This window comes from Macrosteles quadrilineatus, unplaced genomic scaffold, assembly GCF_028750875.1.
Source record: "Macrosteles quadrilineatus isolate MER2022 unplaced genomic scaffold, UCM_ALF_1.0 Scaffold_2__2_contigs__length_208266976, whole genome shotgun sequence".
NCBI lineage: Eukaryota > Metazoa > Arthropoda > Insecta > Hemiptera > Cicadellidae > Macrosteles > Macrosteles quadrilineatus.
The window spans coordinates 119,214,246-119,235,177 of record NW_026542595.1 but is presented as its reverse complement, the minus strand read 5'-3'; the positions used below and the strand labels follow the sequence as shown (position 1 = coordinate 119,235,177).

At 35.1% G+C, this 20,932-nt stretch overlaps 1 protein-coding gene and 1 long non-coding RNA gene across 4 annotated transcripts in view; both read right to left on the bottom strand.

Moving 5' to 3' along the window:
- Window positions 1-574, bottom strand: part of LOC128985817 (protein cramped-like) — a 46,584-nt gene extending 46,010 nt beyond the window's left edge. For all 3 annotated transcript variants that reach the window (XM_054405723.1, XM_054405722.1, XM_054405724.1), the window contains exons 1-2: window positions 523-574; window positions 37-360 (exon numbers count right to left, since the gene is read on the bottom strand). The gene's annotated coding sequence lies outside the window, so the exon portion shown is untranslated. The remainder of the gene's footprint in view (window positions 1-36; window positions 361-522) is intronic.
- Window positions 575-5,672: 5,098 nt separating this feature from the next.
- Window positions 5,673-11,908, bottom strand: LOC128985845 (uncharacterized). Its single transcript, XR_008490084.1, has 3 exons — window positions 11,765-11,908; window positions 8,847-8,991; window positions 5,673-5,819 (listed from the first exon to the last, which is right to left on the bottom strand). It is a non-coding gene; the product is annotated as an uncharacterized LOC128985845 (long non-coding RNA).
- Between the last annotated feature and the right edge of the window lie 9,024 nt (window positions 11,909-20,932).

Here is a 20,932-nt window from a genome sequence, read left to right as displayed (position 1 = left end):
CAAAGTGCGAATTCATGCCTTATATTAAATACTTACATAGGGTTTTGGTCTGATTCTAACATTAAACTTCACATTTCATAAATTCACAGTCAAATATCAGCTTAAACACACATAGAATAACAGTACTTCGGTTGTTTTCACTGCCTACAAACGTTCCGTCATTGCCCAATCTGAAATCCCGATCTCCGCCAAACCATCACTAGCTGATTCGAAAATTTTGTATTTCAGTCAAATAATGATAGTAAACAAACGGGTTTTTTTGCATAAGTTTGCCAGATTTTTAATTTAAAAGAGTTTTTTTACCTGTTCTACCATCAAATATTCAAGTACTTAATATTTAATTGCTTTTGAAGAGGGTCGCTGAAATACAAAAGAATGTGAAATTAACCCTCACTGTAACACAATATTATAGTTTATATTTTACTTTAAACGTCTAAATGGGTTCAGAAGTGGTTTAAACTTTTACTCAATGCATAAAATTAAGTTTACAGCCCAAAAATTTAGATTATTAAAAGTTTATACGTTTTAAGTTGTTTTTTAATGTAATTGTGTTGATTTTTTAAAAATCCCGCCATTGTAAAACATATTTACAAACACAAACAGAAGTACGAAGTACCTACAGAACAGTATGGAATTTTGTCTTTGGGTCTTGAGATGATGCATAGAGGAATATACAGGTTTGATCACATGTGTAAGAAATGTTCGGTAAAATTGATTTGTTATTGTTCGTTTATCAGAACATTAAATATGACCATCCATATAGTATATAACTTAGTACCATAGATAAAAATAAAACATAATTCTTACTCCTGTGTTTGGTGTTTTACTATTATACGGTTATGGTGGGATCCCTTCTAGTAGGTAACCTTTCAAACTGGTGAAGGGACCTACCTGCCCGATATTGAAATCGGTCAGGTTGGTTACTTTTCAATTTGGTGAGGTAATGAACGCCCTCTTGCTCTTGTGGTGGGGGCATCGACTGCTCTCATTGGCTGCAAGGTTTCTGGGGGAGGGAGTAGTTGCTATGGGGTAAACAGTGCTGCCAACCCAAAAGTCTGGAGCAATAAACATTCCCATACAAGGGTTTTGTGGGTAATTCCGATATTTACGGCTACAAAGTAGGCAGTTTAAATGCCGAAGGAAATTATATGTATAAAATATCTAGTTTGAACTTTTCATAGGTGAAATACTGTAAATAACAAAATACGATATTAAGTCCATCATCTTGCGAACCAGTTTCTTTCCATGCCCCTGGGTCCGAAAAAAAGCATAAACAATTAATAGTGGAACTATTGATTTTTAATCATAGAAAACCCTTATAAAAAAATAATTTATATGTTGGTTGTTCACATTGCAATTGCTTGTAGTCCGTCCGATTTGGATACGGTAACTAATTAATAGCTTAAATGAAAGCCGGCATTTCACTGAAGGTTCTTAGACCAAAATATGTAGGATTATTATAATTATAACTGGTGAAATGCGTCTTAAATTGAAGTAAGAATTCGAAAAGTCAAATATATGTTTCTTGGACGAGTAATACAGTAGATCAATATATATGCCGATGCTTAGAGTGAAATCTGTGCACACCTTCAATTTGAGACCTCAATCATGAAAATCGGTTAAATTTATTTTTAAATATAAGAAGATTGACTCTATTAACGTTTAACGAAAACTATCACCGTTTTACAACAAATTGTGTAGCAGTTCCGGTTAATGATAACAACATATACTGAATTGAAGCTTTAGAATAGAAGATTTCAAATGTTTACGGGATAAAATAAAAGATTGGTAATCATATGGTTAAACGTACGGACACTGACTAGTTTTTAGGTGGAGGAACAAGCAAATTTTCACAGTTTTGAATGTAACCCTATTTTACTCGAAATATGTTTGAGATAGAAAAACACTCTTGAAATACAAAAGTTGTGGATAATTTAATTCTACACTACCGATCTTCCATAAGATTTAAGATCCAAGCATTGTAGCTTATAAGTTACAGACCAAAATATAATATCTTGCATACTCGAATTTCTTCTGAAATAGCTTTAATCCCCTAAACCACCCTTGAATTTAGAACTTTGCAAAACCCCCAACTTTGTACATCTACACCATATACATGGATTGTCGTCCCAATGCAAAATGTTATTATTCTAGGCCTTATATATATTTTTTGAGATACATTATAGTGATCATTTGTCAGTGATATGCCAATCAATATAAAGGTAGGTCAATGGAAAGCATTTATCTACGTGGTGATCGGATGCATAGCAGCTTCAAAACGGATACGTCACAAAATTCGTGTTTGCCTATTAAATATATTGGGTATCTATATATTTAATATATGGATACCTAATATGCCTATAAACATTCAAACTTATGGGTCAATTTGCTGCACACAAAATCCAACAAAGTCTTTTAATAATATAGATACTTATAAGGTTAACAAGGAAACTCCAGAACCACTTGGGTGGAACCCAAAAGTCGGATCAGGATAAAAACTACTTAGTTTTCCTATTTAATGCCTGAAGAATCGTACACCAAATTTCAACGTTCTAGCTAGTCTGGAAGTTGGATTAGTAATGAATCATTGAGTGAGGGCTTTTACTTTTATATGTTAAGATTATTAGCTAAATATAACACATATGAAAGGTACAAAATAAAATCCATAAGTTAAATAAAGTAGTAGAATATATAAAAACGGAGCTCCAGACAAAGCTGTCTTTAAAATTTGAAATAGGTGTTGCTGCAGACTTTTAATTTTATTCAGCGAGATTACGCCCCTGAATTTAGTGTTACTCCCTCAATATGACAACACTGTTGGATAAATCTAGCTCAGTGGGATAAATGCAGGGATGCAGCAGGCACTTGTAGAGCGAAATTTCCCACAATTTCCATGTAACCGTTTGACTGGTTTTCAGGTTATGTGACAAAATCCAAAACACAATTGAACATAGGATGCACAATAAATCGGATGAGTTTACTTTTGGGCTATTGACTTAATTATTACATCAACCAATTAAATGTATTCTGAACTTGTGTACCCGTTGCGAAATAGAGCGTACTATAGCTAGCCGCCATACCCGTGCTTCGCTAAAGGAACGCTAAAGAGAATAATTTATTGTTATGTCCCATAGATCTGTTGTATGAAAAGTTAAATAACTCATAAAATAAATGCCTAACATTTGCATTTAAAGCATCAAACGAATTATTTTTAAAAACGTGTTTTATATCAACTAGACTGCTAGCAGTTACCCACGGGCTTCACCCCGTTCCGTTTGACTTCATAAGTATTAATTAAATATTGATTGGATAAGTTAAGTTAACTGATAATCATTTAGCGTTGAACTTACTAAAAAACATCACAGATGCAATTTACGGAATTGAGAGGCCATCAATTCTGGACCTGCCCTTCAGATTTTTGTAAAGAGTTTCATCGAAAAATTTGTTGTTAACATCTATTTTTAATGTTCAAAAGTTACTTAAAAACTACTTAAAGTTACTCAAAAGTTATTGCATTGCATATATATCATGAAAACATCAAAAGAAATTTACAGATATTTTTAGTTGTATATATTGACATCAAGAGAGTTATCAAGATCCCTGCTTAGTTCGCTGACGATATAAATCTGTTTGTGGAAAGTTGCTTCCCTCTATGATTATGAGTCATTTTGCCTTAGGCTTAATACTTTAATTTGAAATGGCAACCATACAAAGTAGGTATTTTAAGCCAAGTACCAGTATGCATGGAGATGAGTGGCACGATTTTGTATCCTTGTTAGTGACTAAGGCTGACATATTCCTTAGACACAACTGTCAATTAATAGCCCATACTTTGGGCTAATGGAAACTATTGGGACCTACAGTTTATAGTAGAATCCGAACCACATTTTTCCTTGGTAGGTATAAAAAAATTGGTCTAATTATCAGGATAGTACTGCGGATAGTCGTAGTACTCACTAGTAAGGGCGTTAATTCAAACCAGGAAGTATCACATCCACAGTACATGCCTATAAATATCCACATTTCGTGACCTCCTTAGTAGCTGAATTACAGGATGACACCACCGTCTCAGTCTCTTAATGATGTCTTAGCTAAGACTTGACCAAAGATAATGGTTGATTCCACCAAGAATAAGTTAAAAATTGTTGGCATTAACAAAATTCTCTGGATATTGACTATTTCCCAGATTCTTATTGACTCGCCATATGCGTTTGGGCTTTGGGCCAGACATTCAGCACATCTGTGCCAAGACCTCTGGCATTCTCAAAATGATCTGCTGTGCAAGACACTGTTTGAGCATCCATGATTTTTGTATCCATACCTGCTATATATCCAGTATAATTTTTATGTGCGGCAACAACTAGGGTCTTCGGTCTTACTGTGTATTCTGGTCGCTTTTACCAGCACAGCCTTTTTCAATGTCTTAGGCCCCCAATACGGGAAGAATGAGCGTACGCGTAGTATAAATTGTCCTTAAAGTAGTTCTCGTATGTCAAGAAGTTTACAACATAGATTTACATTGTAAGAAAGGGGATTAACCCCGTAACCACGGTGCTCATCTAAGCAGATACTCTGTTTACATTACACTTATAGTCCTCGCCACCCTAAGTTGAGGCAGCCCAAGGCCGCACGGCGTATATCTAGTGCGGCCTTTGGCTGCCTCAACTTAGGGTGGCGAGGACTATAGTCGACCAGATGGTGTGAAGAGAGTTGAACAGTAGCATGAGTATCGATTTACAAATTCCTTTCACAGCTGACGTGAGCTAGGCGATGACCGGTAGGGCTGACTTCCAAGAAACATCGTTAACCTATAAGTCAAACACCCAATCAGCCAATGAGAAGGGCTAATGAAGGAAATGGAGGGGTGAGGAGTCTCGGAGCTGAAGAAACAAATCGAGGAGTTCACCACGGGCCACTGGACCAAGAAGATCGAGAGTTTCGGAGTGTGTGTATCGGTGCATGTGCTTCTGGGACAATAAACAGTATGTAAAAAGAATAAAATATATAACTAAAGTTTTGTAAAACAAACAAGTCATATAGTTTGTCAGTAACTCATTCTTTTAACTTTTTAATTGATTTTCTTTTCTTGTAAATTATAACGTTGTACATTTATTTATCTTATTATTGTTGATCTTTGCCTTTTCAAAGTTTTCTTTTGCTTTACTTTTGTTGTTTTTCTTAATTTAATTTTGTTCATTACATGTTGAGCAACACCCTTAAGCAGTCTTATATCTCATTAACCTAACTCTAACACCTCTAGACTATGAAGTTCAAACATTTATTCAGAGGAAAATTCTTGAGTGATTTTATTGGGTTGGCTAAATAGAGTTTTTGTTTCAACTTTTGAATTACTTATTTCAATTTTACAGTACACTCATTAGTCATTAAACACCAACATTATTTTATTTTACTAGCTATATATTAACTTTGCTTCTTAAGATTGGCACTCGCATATATGATACAAATATAAATATCATTTTATCTTTATGTATAGTTATCTGAGACATGTATGAACAAGAACAATAAAAAAATTTATCTAAAAAAAGAATATTTTATCTATAAAACTGTCAAAATAGTTAGAAGATCAAAATAAAATATATAATCATTTTTACATGTTTTCTTTACAAATTACAGAGAAGTTTACTGGTAAGAATTTTAACAAAATTAACTGCTCTAGATAAATATAAGGTTTATTGGTAAAGTATAAAAACAGTACATAACAATAAAAGGCAACATATAATAATAACTATAGCTGCCCTGTACAGCGGCCAACCTTCTCCATAATATTTTTGTCCAGAGCTGGGGCTACATCTTTCTTCCTGAAACAAACATTTTAATCTTGGTAAAGAAAGTCACAATTTTAAAATACTCGGGGGTACAAATTATGCGGGTTGATGTAGTTGGTAGTTTCAAATAAAAAGGTCTTATTTTACAATAAATTACCATAGGTACCCTTAACTAAAAGTTTTTAACTGGTTTATTCCGCCTACAAACGTGCGACACAAACTCAAGCTTTAAGGGGCGTTCATTGCTTGTTAAAGACACATGTTAACCTCTTGCCACATTACCAAGAGTTATTCTTCTTGCTAGAAGAATAACTCTTGTTAATGTGGCAAGAGGTAGATATCTTCCTGAGGAGGATCTTATTGGGAAGCTACATGCTTTTATCGGACGCCTGAACTTGTAACTTCAAGAAATCAACTGTATGGGGTGCGCAATAATTTTATTTTTGGATGAAGTGCTTTATGGTCTTGGCCTGCCCTTGTTAACAGTTTTAACAGGATCAGCAACAGGTAAATTAAACCTTTTATATTTTGTCTAGGCCTATATTTCCCTGATCAAGTTAGTGCAAAGAAGTTTTTGTTGAATAATACGTGGGTTGTCCAGAAAGTAAAGAACGTTTTGTTATGACGCCGCTAGGCGCGCGCCGATCTCGTACATTTTGGTATGTGCGTACTCGGCAACTCAGTCGGCATCCAGCCGTGACAACGGGAGCATTCTAGCGCTGCCTGTTTTTTCACAATTTCAACTTAAAATGAGCGCTGCGATCAAAAATTCCGCCAGTTAAGAGGTGCGGTCAGTGATACGGTTTGTGTTGGCATTAAACTTAAAATCGATAGACATTTATCGCCAAGGGTATGAAGTTTAACCCTCCAAGTGTCCATAGTTTAGGCCTTAATGTCCACCTATTTTTGGCGCATTTGCAAGGTTTTATTAAAACGGATCTGAGAAGCTTAAAACAATGTTAATTCTAATGTTCTATATACCATTTTGTTTGGAAAATCATGGGCTTCAATATTATATATAAAACATAAGGAAAATTTTTTCAAAAAAAAATTTTTTAAGGTAAAAAAAATATAATTTCGAAAATTTAAAAAAAAAAAATAAGTTCGCGCCTAATGAAATTGTATAAATTATAGGCCTATAAATATTTGAAAATAGCCACTTTGTTCTAAATTTTATGAGGATTACAAATATATAATAATATAAGGAAGTATATTTGCAAATAAATAAGTTATGGGCAAAAAACTGATTTCAGTACATAGCGTTTAGCTAAGAATGCATAGCCTAACCATAGCTAGGAATCTGGCTGATAATTTACATCAATATCACTACCTACTTCTTCAGGATCATCAACCAGCACTTCAAAACCACTTAAATCTTCTTATAATGCACCACGTATATCACTACTTTTGATTTTTAACACTAAAACAATGATAAACGTAATAAAACACATCAGTCATCGGTCCGGGGGAACCTAGCTGTTTACAAATACACGCACGTCAGCTGTCTGCTACAATATTTTCAGAACTAAAATGAATAGCGCTTAGAGACAGACATCTGGAGACAGCTTAGAATGTAACGGAAAGAACGATACCTAACTCGATCCAGTTCAATCCGATTCAGTCAGTTATAGAGCCTTCGCCGTAAACGATGTCTGCTTGTCGAAAAATCGGCAAGTAACACTATACAAAGTGTGGTGCTTGCCGAATTTTCGTCAAGTAACACTGGGAGGGTTAAGGAAAAAAACGTAATGATTGAAAGTTCTGAGAAAATGGTGCATTCAGATTAAAAATGGCCGATCTGACGCTCATGAGTCATGACGAAGCGAAGGGCGGACGCCCGAGCATTATGACTGATGGAACTGGTAAAGTTGATGAAAAGGTTCGCAAAAACCGCCGATTCCCGATAACGGGTCTTTCGCTTTGTTGCGTGACAATTTTAAACAACAAAGTCCGTGAAAATTGAGGAGAAGTTTCGGTTTTAAGTGTTTTCCAACAAAAACCGTATCACTGACCGCACTCCTTAACTGGCGGGATTTTTTATTGCAGCGCTCATCTTAAGTTGAAATTGTGAAAAAACGGGCAGCGCTAGAATGCTCCAATTGTCACGGCTGGATGCCGACTGAGTTGCCGAGTACGCACATACCAAAATGTACGAGATCGGCGCGCGCCTAGCGGCGTCATAACGAAACGTTCTTTACTTTCTGGACGGCCTAAGTAGTTGTAAAGGTTTTAATTTCCTGAATTGAAATAAGTACCTGGGGACCGAGCCATGGCGTAGTTTATTTTGATTGTAAAAGCAATATACAGGAATGGATGCTTTAGAAGAATTTGAAATTTAAAAAACAATCAAAATTCAAGCTAACACATTATTAAACGACAAAATCAGTTTACAGTCTAACGCTTTGTATGATACTCTAATAAAAAAACAAGATCAGCTGATGAACAAGGAGCCGAGCTGTACAAAGTCCACCGCCCAACCATCTTCCGCATCGCAGTCATGACCCTCATCTGCAACTGTGCGCACGAGGTTGGGGTTGGACATTGTAAGTTTTTGTCAGTAAGCCTACTCGTTTTGTTCATAAAACGTCTATGACTGTAAATAGAACATGTCCGTGTTTCGCATTTAAACTCTTGATGACCCTTTCGAAGTTACAGTGTTAAATGTTCTTGTACAAGATCTCATGATGAGGACTTAAGTCCTTAAAACCTGTAATCCATAAGGACTAAACAGGATCAATCTGGCAGTACTGGGGTAATTTTATATCTTTTATAGTTGGTTCATTGATCTTGAGACAAAACAACTCAAATATGAAAATGAATATTATGTTATTGATATATTTTAACGTAAACAGTAGGGCAATTACAATGTTGGTCATAATTTTTTTTTATACAGTAGGCCAACATTTGGTGGCTTTTGTTCATAAATTCGGACTACTTAACAACTGTTTGGATTAGGCGGTATAGTTCATCTTCCCGTTGCGAAGCACGGGCACAGAAGCTAGTAAATTATTAAGTGATTTAATAAATAACTCTATATATAATATTTATAATAAACTATACCTTCAAAAACCTGGCTGTTTAACGGATGATATGGCAGATATACACTTATCTCACTAGGTGCTCTTCCTTAAGTTCTTCTACAGAGTACAGCGGCCTATAATTAGTATTCCTTTCAGCGCCTTCTGAAGGAGGGTGCATCCATCTCCTGCAAATGAGTAGGCAGTTATGAATTGTAGTTAATAGTAGAACGAGGATAGCTATTCTAGGTATGTTTGAGACGACAGCAGGAAAAGTCTATATTTTGTGCTCTTCTGGTATAGTACTCCTGCACCCCAGTGGCGGATCCAGAGGGGGGGGGGCAGTCGCAGTTTGGAAATATATGTCATACTGCATTTAATACAGTAGTGCATACAAATTGCGTAAAATAATTTGTCACACTAACTTAGGACAAAGAAATGGTATAAAACTGCCATTTTTGAAGACTTAGTTTAAACAAATTTTTGGGGAGGGAGGGGGTACACCCGAACCTCTCAGACACCCTGGTCCCCCCCCCCCCTTGTGACTGTTCTAAATCCACCACTGCCTGCACGTCATCTTTTCTAGGGTCAGGATATCAAGCACTACGCCGTGAGTACCCTTAAGCTACATTTCCATTCCTACAAGTCGCAGGCACAAGTCGAGGCACATGTCGTGACCATGACGAGGCACATGTCGCACGTAGTTTGTCATGCCGTTTCCATTCCAGGCACAAGTCCCGCCACTACAACTGGCAGACAAGGCAGTGTTCTCTTTTATTGTGATGTGGTGAGGTTCGGTGGCTGATTTTGATTATATTGTGTTCTACAAATCACCATGGATGACATAACAGCCTCTGCTTTTTTATTTATGGCTGGTGCATACAATGAACTTAGAAGAAAACTACCTAGATAGTGGATAAGAAGTTTTTTGGCTAAAAGAGCATTGGAAGGTGCATTTAATCAATTGATGAGAGATTTGCGCATACAAAGTGGCTTCGAAAATTTCCTCCAACGGACTCAACGAAATTTGAGGTTATGATTACCTGTCATTTATGAGCATGCGGTAGTTTGGAGGACCTGCTGCATGCACGAGTTGCAGGCACATGTGCCCGCGGCCCGGGCACATGTTTTGTCGCGCAGTCAGCGGGCACAAATTTGTGCCGCGACTTGAGCCAGGATGTTTCCATTCCTACAAATTTGGAGATTTGTGCCGGCACAAATTTGCAGGAATGGAAACGTAGCTTAAGATCCTTTAAGATTGGCCGGCAATGATCCAAATGCCGAACAACTGTAATAATCCTAAAGGTTCTGGACAGCATCGTTGTATCATCTGCAAATAATAATGTTTTCCCATTCAGATTAAGGCAGGATTTTGTATAGGTTAGGCCTAACTTATACCCTTAACCTCATTGACGGGTAGGGCAGTCAAAATCGAAGCAAAAATTAAAAGCCGAGTAGGCTAAGTTTGGGAAGATTTCATTAGCTTAGTGTAGCCTAATGTTTTTAATATCATAAAATAAAAATGTCTTAAAATATTATTAGACTTGCCTAGGCTAAGTTAATCATGGGGTTACAGCTCTTTTGCTTGATGCATTGAAATGGATTTGATGAAGTAGAACTACATATTACAACAAGTACTATTACCCCTGATCTATTTAACTGAACAACTATTACTTATTATTTATTTTAACGTCTGTGATAGAGCCTATATATTTGATAGGCTATGCATAAAAAATGTGACTGTGATAATAGGCCTATATCGCTATTGATCAAGTAGCCTATATACCGTGAGTTAATGTGTCTCAGACGAAGTCTATAGTAAGTTAATTAGTGATTATTCAACGACCAATAAAATGGGCCTACTTAATTACTTGATGTCTTTAAGATGGCTAAGTTATTTTGTTAGTAGTATCAACTAAGTTTAGACTAACCTACAAGGTTTATTATCACACATAAAAATGTTTTGATGGCCGTTGCCCTGGCGGTAGGTTAGTTGTGCATTTGCTACCCACAAAATCCGGGCCCTGTAGGGTGGGTTATAATGCGGTAGAATGGCGATAAACTTAGGTTAGTTGCCCATTGACGCCTTGAACAATAGATCTCTTGAAATTGTAAAGAGCAATGAAGCGTAGGCCTACGAAAAAGCCAGTCTACCGAAATAGGCAAATCATTATGAATTTAATGTGTACCATGTAACCTTGTAAGTTATAGCCATCCACCTCCACCTGTCACGTAAAGCCACAATAATCAAAGAAAAAATCACACTACTCCAGCTGCTGAGAGTATAAAATACGTATAGGCTAGCCTATGTCATAAAATGCTAAAAACTCAAATGGTAAACTAAAACTGTCATACGAAAAACTTTATACTTTGTCAGCATCTCATAAAAAATAAAAATATAAAAAAAACTAGTGCACTTGTTGCTCGAAATCGATCAATAGTCTAGTACTGGAAGTTATATTAAAACTAATAGTCATAATTTTCTATGAGTTTAAAAATCCAACTTAAAGCGTAGTATGCAACTAATGGATAGGCTAGGCCTATTTGATGTATCGATTCATTCGGTTAGGTTAGGTTAACTTTACTAACCAAACTTGATATATTGAATGAAATAATCAATTTATCGATCGATATATTTATTCAAATTATAGTGTAGGACGTTAGGCCTAAAGTGCAGTTTAATTTTTAAATAGATATATTTTAAATATCGATTATTAATCAATATTTTCAATTTGATAGTTTCAATCGATATTAGCGAAGCCCAGGAAACTGTACCCCCAATTTATTTTATAGGCTACCAGAAACTAATTTGAATTTGCTTGAAACGTTAATATTCTAATGACCATGTCCATGTCCATTATTTAAGTCATTTGAAATCTAGCTGTGTTATTGTTAATCAACATTGTAAAAATGGTAGAACCGTTGATAATAAATAAATAAATAAATGTCAATAAGTTGCACCTTTCAATTTTGTGATGACAAAAATGGTTCTTTAAACTGTAGTAGTTGTAACTTGAGGCCTAAATTGAAAATACACACCTAAAATACAAATTTGTATGACAATTGAAATTGACAAACAATAAATTCTCCAAAATCTAACCTCAAACTTACTAGTAGAGCTAGAGAGCTAGAGCTAGCAGCAGCAGATCTAGAAGAGAAGAAGAAGAAGAAACGCAGAACAGAACAAGAAACGAGACGAAGGAAGGCTGAAATTTGGCGAGCCTTTCAAGACCGGAAAATGCCGCGCGTCTGCGCATGCGCAAGTAAGCGTTATTCGTAGCACTTGTAACAGCTGCAGCTGTTTCAGAAAATCACACTAGTATCTTCACTGCAACTCTTGCAACAATCTACTTGAAACTGGAACGGTTCTCCCGCGCTTAACTCCAAACCATTTAATTACTGTAACTGAATGAAGAATTTTACAGATTATGTTTATGTATGTGTTCCTTAACTTACTGTAACCTCTGGAACCTCCTTTATTTTATAAAACTAATTTTAAGTAACTTGGGTGGGCTACGTTACCGTTATCATCTATTCATCTATCTTCAATTGTACCCAAACATGTTTTCCAAAAGAGAAGATCCCAATTCTCATTTCATTTTTAATGGTCTAAGCTTTTTGAGAATTATTCATTATTGGCATCTTGCTTACAATGAAATTTATAACAAAATGTAAATGTTCAACAACGCTAATACATAATCATTTATTAGCGCTTTCAGAAACTATGTTTCCATTCAAAAGCGCTAGTGAATAAAACAAATTATTTTATTGGCCTTGCCTTGTTGAACATAGCTGGCTTATTAATTGGAATCCTTCTGTACTTCTCGTCCATAAACTAAAAATAAACTTTTCCACATAATTGATGTCTTCCATTACTCGTATTTCTCAGAATTTTCGCATTGAAGAAGGAGCACATCATCGGACCTCCGCAACACAGCAGCAATCAAAATCTATCAATAACATTAACCCCAACTTCAACTCAGACATAACTCGATCATAACATAAAGAATAACAAGCGATATGAATAATAATTATGAGGAACTAGTTGCAGTTGCAGTGCAGTCAAGATAAATACTACGACAACGACGCTAGTTAGTGGTTAGTGACCGTGACTTTCTGAAATAGCTGCTGCTACGCCACCAGTTACTAGCGCATGCGCAGAAGCGCGGCATTTTCCGGTCTTGAAAGGCTCGCGAAATTTGGGTGGAGTAGAGGTAATTCAAAGAAGTCGAGGGAATTTTCAGAAGTGTAGAGGGTAAGCGACCGCACCGCGAAACACGTGACCACGGCGAAGCCACGCCCTTCCCCCAGAAGGGAGGGGCCGGGACCTAGCTGACCGATTTGAGTTGTCGGTACCAACTTGATATGTGATTTAAGTGAAATGGTACCTAGGTGAAAGGTTGCCTAAAAGAAGGCCTCCCGCCACACGCACGACAACCCGCCACCTCGGAAAACTGTGTGGTGGCGGGTTGTCGTGGTGGCACGTTGTCGCCTATGAGCGAGGTGGCGCGTTGACGGCACCGAACACTGAGCGACGAGCGTACACGTCAACCCGCCACCTCGCAAAAGAGTGGTGGCGGGTTGACGGGGTGGCGCGTTGTTGCCTACGTGCGAGGTGGCGGGTTGCCGACATCGAACATGGAGCTTCACGACAACCCGCAACCTCTGATAAAAACTGGTGTTGGCGGGTTGTCGTGGTGGCATGTTGTCGTGGTGGAATGTTGTCATGGTGGCTCATTGACTTGAGTGTGTACGACAACCCGCCACCTCGGAAAATTGTGTGGTGGTGGGTTGACCTGTACGTACACGTCAACCCACCACCTCGGTTTTTTTTGTGGTGGCGGGTAAACGGCGTTGACGCCTCTGACCAAAACACCGAGGTGGCTGTTTGACGTGGTGGCGCATTGACAGCGACCCGTATAAACAATGGGTATAAATGGTATGGGATGTCCCACTTCGGAGTCCAAAATATATGGTCACGTTAGGTATGATAGCAGTACACGTTCAATACAATTTGCATTATGTTGAGATTTTTGCCTTAGTTTGCATTGTATACGTTAAGCGTGACGTATGATTAGACGGAAATGGCCGTAAGCTATCATGGTCACCTTTAACTACAGGCCACGACCTGGTAGAATTGGTAACGTTGCAAGTGGTTTTTATAGATAAGAAGACCCTAAAGCCTGACTTTATCATACCAGGTGGAACCACATTGTGGAAGTGGTGGGGATGGAGGGGAGAAAAAAGTGACGTCATTCTGGCGCCAATGCGGATTTTCGAATCTCTCCGATGGCACTAGCTTTTTGTCTAGATTTTTTTCATTATCAGCAAGTTTGGTTGGTTATTGGTTAGGTTATGCCATTTTAATTTTATAATAACATTATAAAATTGAATTTAAGCCATTTATAGTTTTATTTTATGAACAGAACTATTTTTTCGATTAAGCCTTCATTCAATTTTTCATTATCAGCAAGTCTGGTTAGTTTGGTTAGGTTATGACAGTTTAATTTCATAATTTTAAAAAATATAAAATTGAATTTGAGGTATTTATAATTTTATTTAATGAACAGAACTAAATGTTCGATTAGTAAACCTTCATTATAGTCAATCAGAAGCCTCCAAATGTCACTGTTATGACGAGATGATGAACCTGTCTTTTTTGGGTCGCTGTCAAGGTGCCACCACGTCAAACCGCACCTCGGTCGCTGTTGTCCTCCCTCCATCCCCACCACTTTCACAAATGTGGTTCCACCATCGATCTCTATTATTCATAATAGAGATCGATGGGTTCCACCTAGAATGATAAAGTCAGCCTTTAGGGTCTAGTAAAGTAACCTTGTTCGGGTTAGGACATGCTTGATCGGCCCCAAGGCAGAGAAGAGTCACCTTAACTGTTTATTTATTTTTTTCCGAACAGCATAGCCACTTTACAATGAAAAACATTCACAACTTGAAATTACAGGAAACAAAATAGTAAAAGTTGTACAAATAGTGAACAATAACTATAGTAGTAACAATATCAATAGTAGTAACAATATTAATAGTAGTAACAATATCAATAGTAACAAAAATATTAACAATACAAATATTTACAATTTATAAATAGAAAGTTGAATGGCACAAGTAGTGCATGAGTGAGATCAAAGAATTTCATACCCCTTGATTAAGATCATTGCTCTCCAAATTGTTACCTGGCCCATCTATAAAACCTAAACCAAAATCATAACCCATGAGATTGTTGTAATATAAGTTATAGAATCGAAATATATCTTGTTATAACTTTAATGGAATTTTGATTATATATTTTAAGTAAATTTATATTTATAAATCAATTAATAAAGTGGAGTAGGTTGCATTCCCTTATTAGTGCAATAAAAATAAGAGAAAAATTCCATAAACTTAAAAATAATTAGCTCAACCGGGGACTTTGGTACAGATGTTGGGTGTACCTTCCTTTTGAACATACTAAAAGTCCCCTAAATTTAAAGCTGTGCTACGGCCGCCATATTATCATAACATTATCTATAAGGGAATGCAACCTACTCCACTTTATTAATGGATAAGTGTTAAGTTAAGCTGAAATAAACAACACAGAATACAGAAATACAAACAAATAATTACACCTGATTTTAATAAGGAAATAAATTGAAAGAATAACATACAAATAAGGACAGCTGAGGTTTTTTCATAATTATACAGTACAATAAAAATATGTTTTGACCCATAAAAACTAGCACAACCGGGGAATTTGGTACAGATGTTGGGTGTACCTTCCTTTTGAACATACTAAAAGTCCCCTAAAATTGAAGCTGTGCTACGGCCGCCATGTTGGAAAATGGTGGCATATTTCTGTATTTTTCGCTATAGTGACTTTATTATTAGAGATACAGGAAAAATATAAACATACAAAATGTAGGCCATCCAAAAATACACATTTTTTGTATTTACCATTTTTCTCTAAACCCAACGGCTTTTGAGTTATTTGTGATTAAGTATATTTAGTTTTTTCAATTTATCAAAAATAGGTGAAACACATGGAAATTGACTGTTACTTTCAAGGATTATGATAATTTATCCCATTTAGTTAAATAGTGTGATACTATAAAATCTTAAAATTTAAGCTATATTATAAGTAAAACAACTCCGCCACAGCAAACCTGCAGACTCGGCAAATCTCCATTTGATTGGATGTTTTATTAATTGTATTTAAATAAAATTAGATTCAACAGGTACCTTGGTTTGCTGCTACAGGTAGGTTATTATAGTGTATTTATCAATAACTTAGTATAAAATCACTAATTTTCCAAGTTTGATCATAATAAATCTATAAACAAACAAACTACAACAGTTAACTAATTCATAAGAATAGCATGGTAGCTTAAGATTTACAATAATTTACAAATTTAAATATACAAATTTTGGTTGTATTTACTAAAAATATGGCGATTATTCGTCACGATTCGAATACTAACCGAAGGGGTTTTCAAAAGGAGATGAAGCAAGTTATTTAAGTACTGTAATATTAACTCGTACCAAGTATCGGAAATATTGTATGCAGTGAGGTAATCAACCATATTTTGCAAAGTACGCATTAGTCATATTAATATTTTATACTCATTTTTACCCATTTAATAAATTAACATTTTAATATTTTGATGGCACTATCATTATCACTCTGATATCAACCTAGTGGGATGAATATTTGTCGTAAACCTTGAAAGTAACCGTCGTCGATTGCGATGGGTTTCACCGATTTTTTTATAAATAAAATTAACTATACTTAGTTTTAAAACTATACTATGCCATACTTAATTAGGCACCAACATGAACTAGACACGAAGAGCAGCCTTCCAAATTTACAATGGGATGTCAAGTATAGTTAGTTAGTGTGGTGGTACCATCAAAATACTAAAATGTTAACTATTAAATGGGTAAAAAATAAGGATAAAATATTAATATGACTATTGCGTACTTTACAAAATATGGTTGATTACCTCACTGCATACAATATTTTCGGTGCTTGGTACGAATTAATATTACTTAAATAACAGGCTCCATCTCCTTTTGAAAACCCATTTGGTTAATATGCTAATCATGACGAATAATCGCCATATTTTTAGTAAACACAACCAAAATTTGTGTATTCAAATTTGTAAATTGTAAATTTAAAACTCCCATGCTATTCTTATGAATTAGTTAACTGTTACTTGTTTATTGATATATTATGATCAAACTTGGAAAATTAGTGATATGATACTAAGTTATTGATATTTTACTTAAAAAAGCACATTATAATAACCTACCTGTTGCAGCAAACCTAGGTACCTGTTGAACCTAATTTTATTGATATACAATTAATTAATAAAACATCCATTCAAATGGATATTTGCTGAGTCTGCAGGTTTGCTGTGGCGTAGTTGTTTTACTTATAATATAAGCTTAAATTTTAAGATTTTATAGTATCACACTATTTAACTAAATGGGATAAATTATCATAATCCTTGAAAGTAACAGTCAATTTCCATGTGTTTCACCTATTTTTGATAAATTGAAAAAAACTAAATATACTTAATCACAAATAACTCAAAAGCCGTTGGGTTTAAAGAAAGATGGTAAATACAAAAAATGTGTATTTTTGGATGGCCTACATTTTGTATGTTTATATTTTTCCTGTATCTCTAATAATAAAGTCACTATAGCGAAAAATACAGAAATATGCCACCATTTTCCAACATGGCGGCCGTAACACAGCTTCAATTTTAGGGGACTTTTAGTATGTTCAAAAGGAAGGTACACCCAACATCTGTACCAAATTCCCCGGTTGTGCTAGTTTTTTATGGGTCAAAACATATTTTTATTGTACTGTATAATGTTAAAAAAACCTCAGCTGTCCTTATTTGTATGTTATTATTTCAATTTATTTCCTTATTAAAATCGGGTTTAATTATTTGTTTGTATTTCTGTATTCTGTGTTGTTATTTCAGCTTAACTTAACACTTAACCAATCAATAATAATTGTATTATGAATTAAAACGGGGTGAAGTCCGTGGGTAACAGCTAGTTGACCTAACTACGCACTTTATAATACAGTTTTAAAGGACTATAGCCTACTCAATTCCCATACGTAGGATGGGCCAACAGCTCGTATACTTAATTTCGCGTATAGCTTAGTTTTGTGGTATATTCCATAGCCAAATTAAAGCAATGTTAATTCTTGTTAACATTTTAAATCAAATGTTTATATAAAGCTTCAATAGACAAACGTGAAGAAAGGAGAGTGTTTTTTAGTACATCAAAAGACGGAATTGACATTTCCGATTGTTTCGTCAAAACTTGGGTATAATAAACCCATCGAAAATGGTGAGCCATTTTCATTTACGAGCATGCGCTAAACGGCTGCTTAAAAAATCTTACCGCAGTTGCCGTGGAGATTCGTCCGGAAACAGTTCAACAAGTTCATCTTTGTCCTTTGTCCGATTTAAAGTTTTACAATTGGTTAACTTGTAACCTATTTTTGGTGAGTAAAATTTGCAAAAGATGTTTCTCTTTTTTATATTATAGGGTACATAGTTTAAAATAGATTTCTAATGTATTCGACTCCAGAGTTTTTAATATAGTCTGTAAAATTACCTAGAAAATTGGCTGGTAAATAGGAATTGTTGAGTACGAATGGATACATTTGATTGATTCACGTTATGGTACTTTAAAGATAGTGACACAGCGTAGTCATTAAATCTGATGTTATTAAATAAGGCAAAATACGACCCGTTTATGGATTTTTTTAGTATCCAAGCAGACAAATTGAATTTATATAGTCTTCAGATTTGTTGCGACGGGGTATTTTGTTCTATTCAGGATAAAAATAAAGATAAACATACCAAAGCTCGACACTCCGACCCCCCTACATGAGTCACATTCCAGAGACTGCCTGGCGAGATTAGCCCCCTTCTACATTCCTAATAGTATGAGTATACAAGCATGATTCGCCTGTCCGCGAAGTCTCTGCTTTGCCTCTCTGTTGAGATATAAATCTCATCAGCCAAAATACATTACAGGCCTTGATGAAAATAAACAATTTAGGTTTTTAATAACTTCCTTGAAGTTTGTTTTTAGAAGAAATGTGTCTAATAACTCTGAACCATTCAACTCCGCATGTTAGATAACTCAAAGTTCTTATACTATAGAACTATTGAACTATAAACTATTAGAGTATAGAATGAGTTACAAGCCTCATTGAGTACAACAGAATATTTGACAAAAGTTGCAGACAAAAAGCTCAAAAGAAAATTACAAGAGGAAATACCTGTAGGCCCATTTGGGCTCAATGCGCAAAAGAGAAGACTTTTCTACCTGACTTATGCCCAGTGTCCATCCTTTGTAACATTAAATGTTCCCCTTGACTTTAAGCACAGACAATATAATACTTTAATGCTTTAATATTTTAATGGTTTAATCCATTGTCTGTGCTTTAAGGGTTTTCTTAGTTGTCACAATTTATCTTTATGTTGACATGTAATTTGTGGTTGGTTATATTGCTCGTTGACAAAAGCTGCTTATATTGTTATTCCACAAGCTGCCTTATTTATTGAAGAAAAAATCATCCAAAGGCCTCGTCATAGACCAGGCGAAACGCGTCATTCTGTAAATAGTGTAAATACCTACTTGACTGGTCAGAGGACCGGAACACCAAAAATATAATCAATTGTATATCTTTAAAACTTGATTGTAATCGAGTAAAAACAGTATTACGCTACGCAAATACACATACAAAGATACACACAGTGTATAAATAAAAAATTATTTTTATAAGATCATATTTACGTTCAAGTGCGATATTTTTATTCATGAAGCCTCCTCGTTTAGCATTTCTCTCAGGGTTTGTCTCGTCATCAGAATTCTACTAGCAGAATTTCCACTTGTTTGAAGTAGCACATACGATTTTATATATGTTTACTTCCATTCTAAATGTTTTATTCGAACGTGTTAAAGCAGTATTAAAAATACTACACGGGCTTAAAAATATTTAAATGGTTTTTAAAAAATGCGATAATCTTGTCGATGTGCTCAGTAACATTTGCTGTTTTTAAAGATCGTATCAACATTGTTTATTTTAGTAGTTATTTTATAGTTTATAAGACAGTCAGTATTTTTTAATGTCTATTGACTTAGCCAATGCATTAATGTAAATCTGGCCAAATAAATGACTTATGACTTAAAATTCTAAAAAAATACAACAGTTGTATTAAACTAGTTTTAAAGGCTCAAGTAACAACTAACAATTTTGAATTTAAATTTTAATATTTTTGACCAGGATTTAAATGTTAATTAAACAGTCAAACCTTACTTTGGTTAATGTTGCACATAGAGTTGATTTGTATCAAAATGGCTATAATATTTAATAGGGTTTCTCATGCAGAGAAAAGATCTTATTTCTAGCTATCTTGAAAATTGTATAAACATAATATGGTTTTAACTGTGAAACCAACTATTAAATTCTTAATTTATCAACCGCTTCCCGCTTTACTTGTTAAAACCATTCTCACAAACACCTAACCTGTATTTAATATTACTTAATTCACATATTAACATTGCAACATTGATTTACATAATTAAATAATTAATCTCTTGAGTTTATCTTAAAGTTAATCTAGACTAAGTCCTAGTTGTAACCAGCGTTCATGTTTAAGATCTTCACTTGAATCATTTCATGATATTGTAACAGTTTGTAATCTTGGTTCTCCAAACTGACATGTCTTATCCAATTATTTACTTAGAATTTATTTTTGAAACAATCCTTACCTTTAATGAGTTCAAAATTGTTCTGGTGTGGGTTTCAGTGACATAGTGTAAAGGGCGAGCTTCTTATCCTAGCGAACAGGTGTGGACAAAATAAATGACTGTTTCCATTCTCGAGTGTTTCCCAGTTCTGGAAGTCATGGTAGGGCAGGAAAAAATATAGGTCATGGGTGTTTTTTTTGGATGGTTTCTAAAGGTGATTAGTATATTGTTTACTGGCGGCAGTCCTTGATCTTACCGACTGGTATTTGTTATATTTTATTTTAATTTTGACAGTTTTCAAATGTTCAGACAATCGACAAAATTAAAGCGATGCTATATACCCGGTTGCAA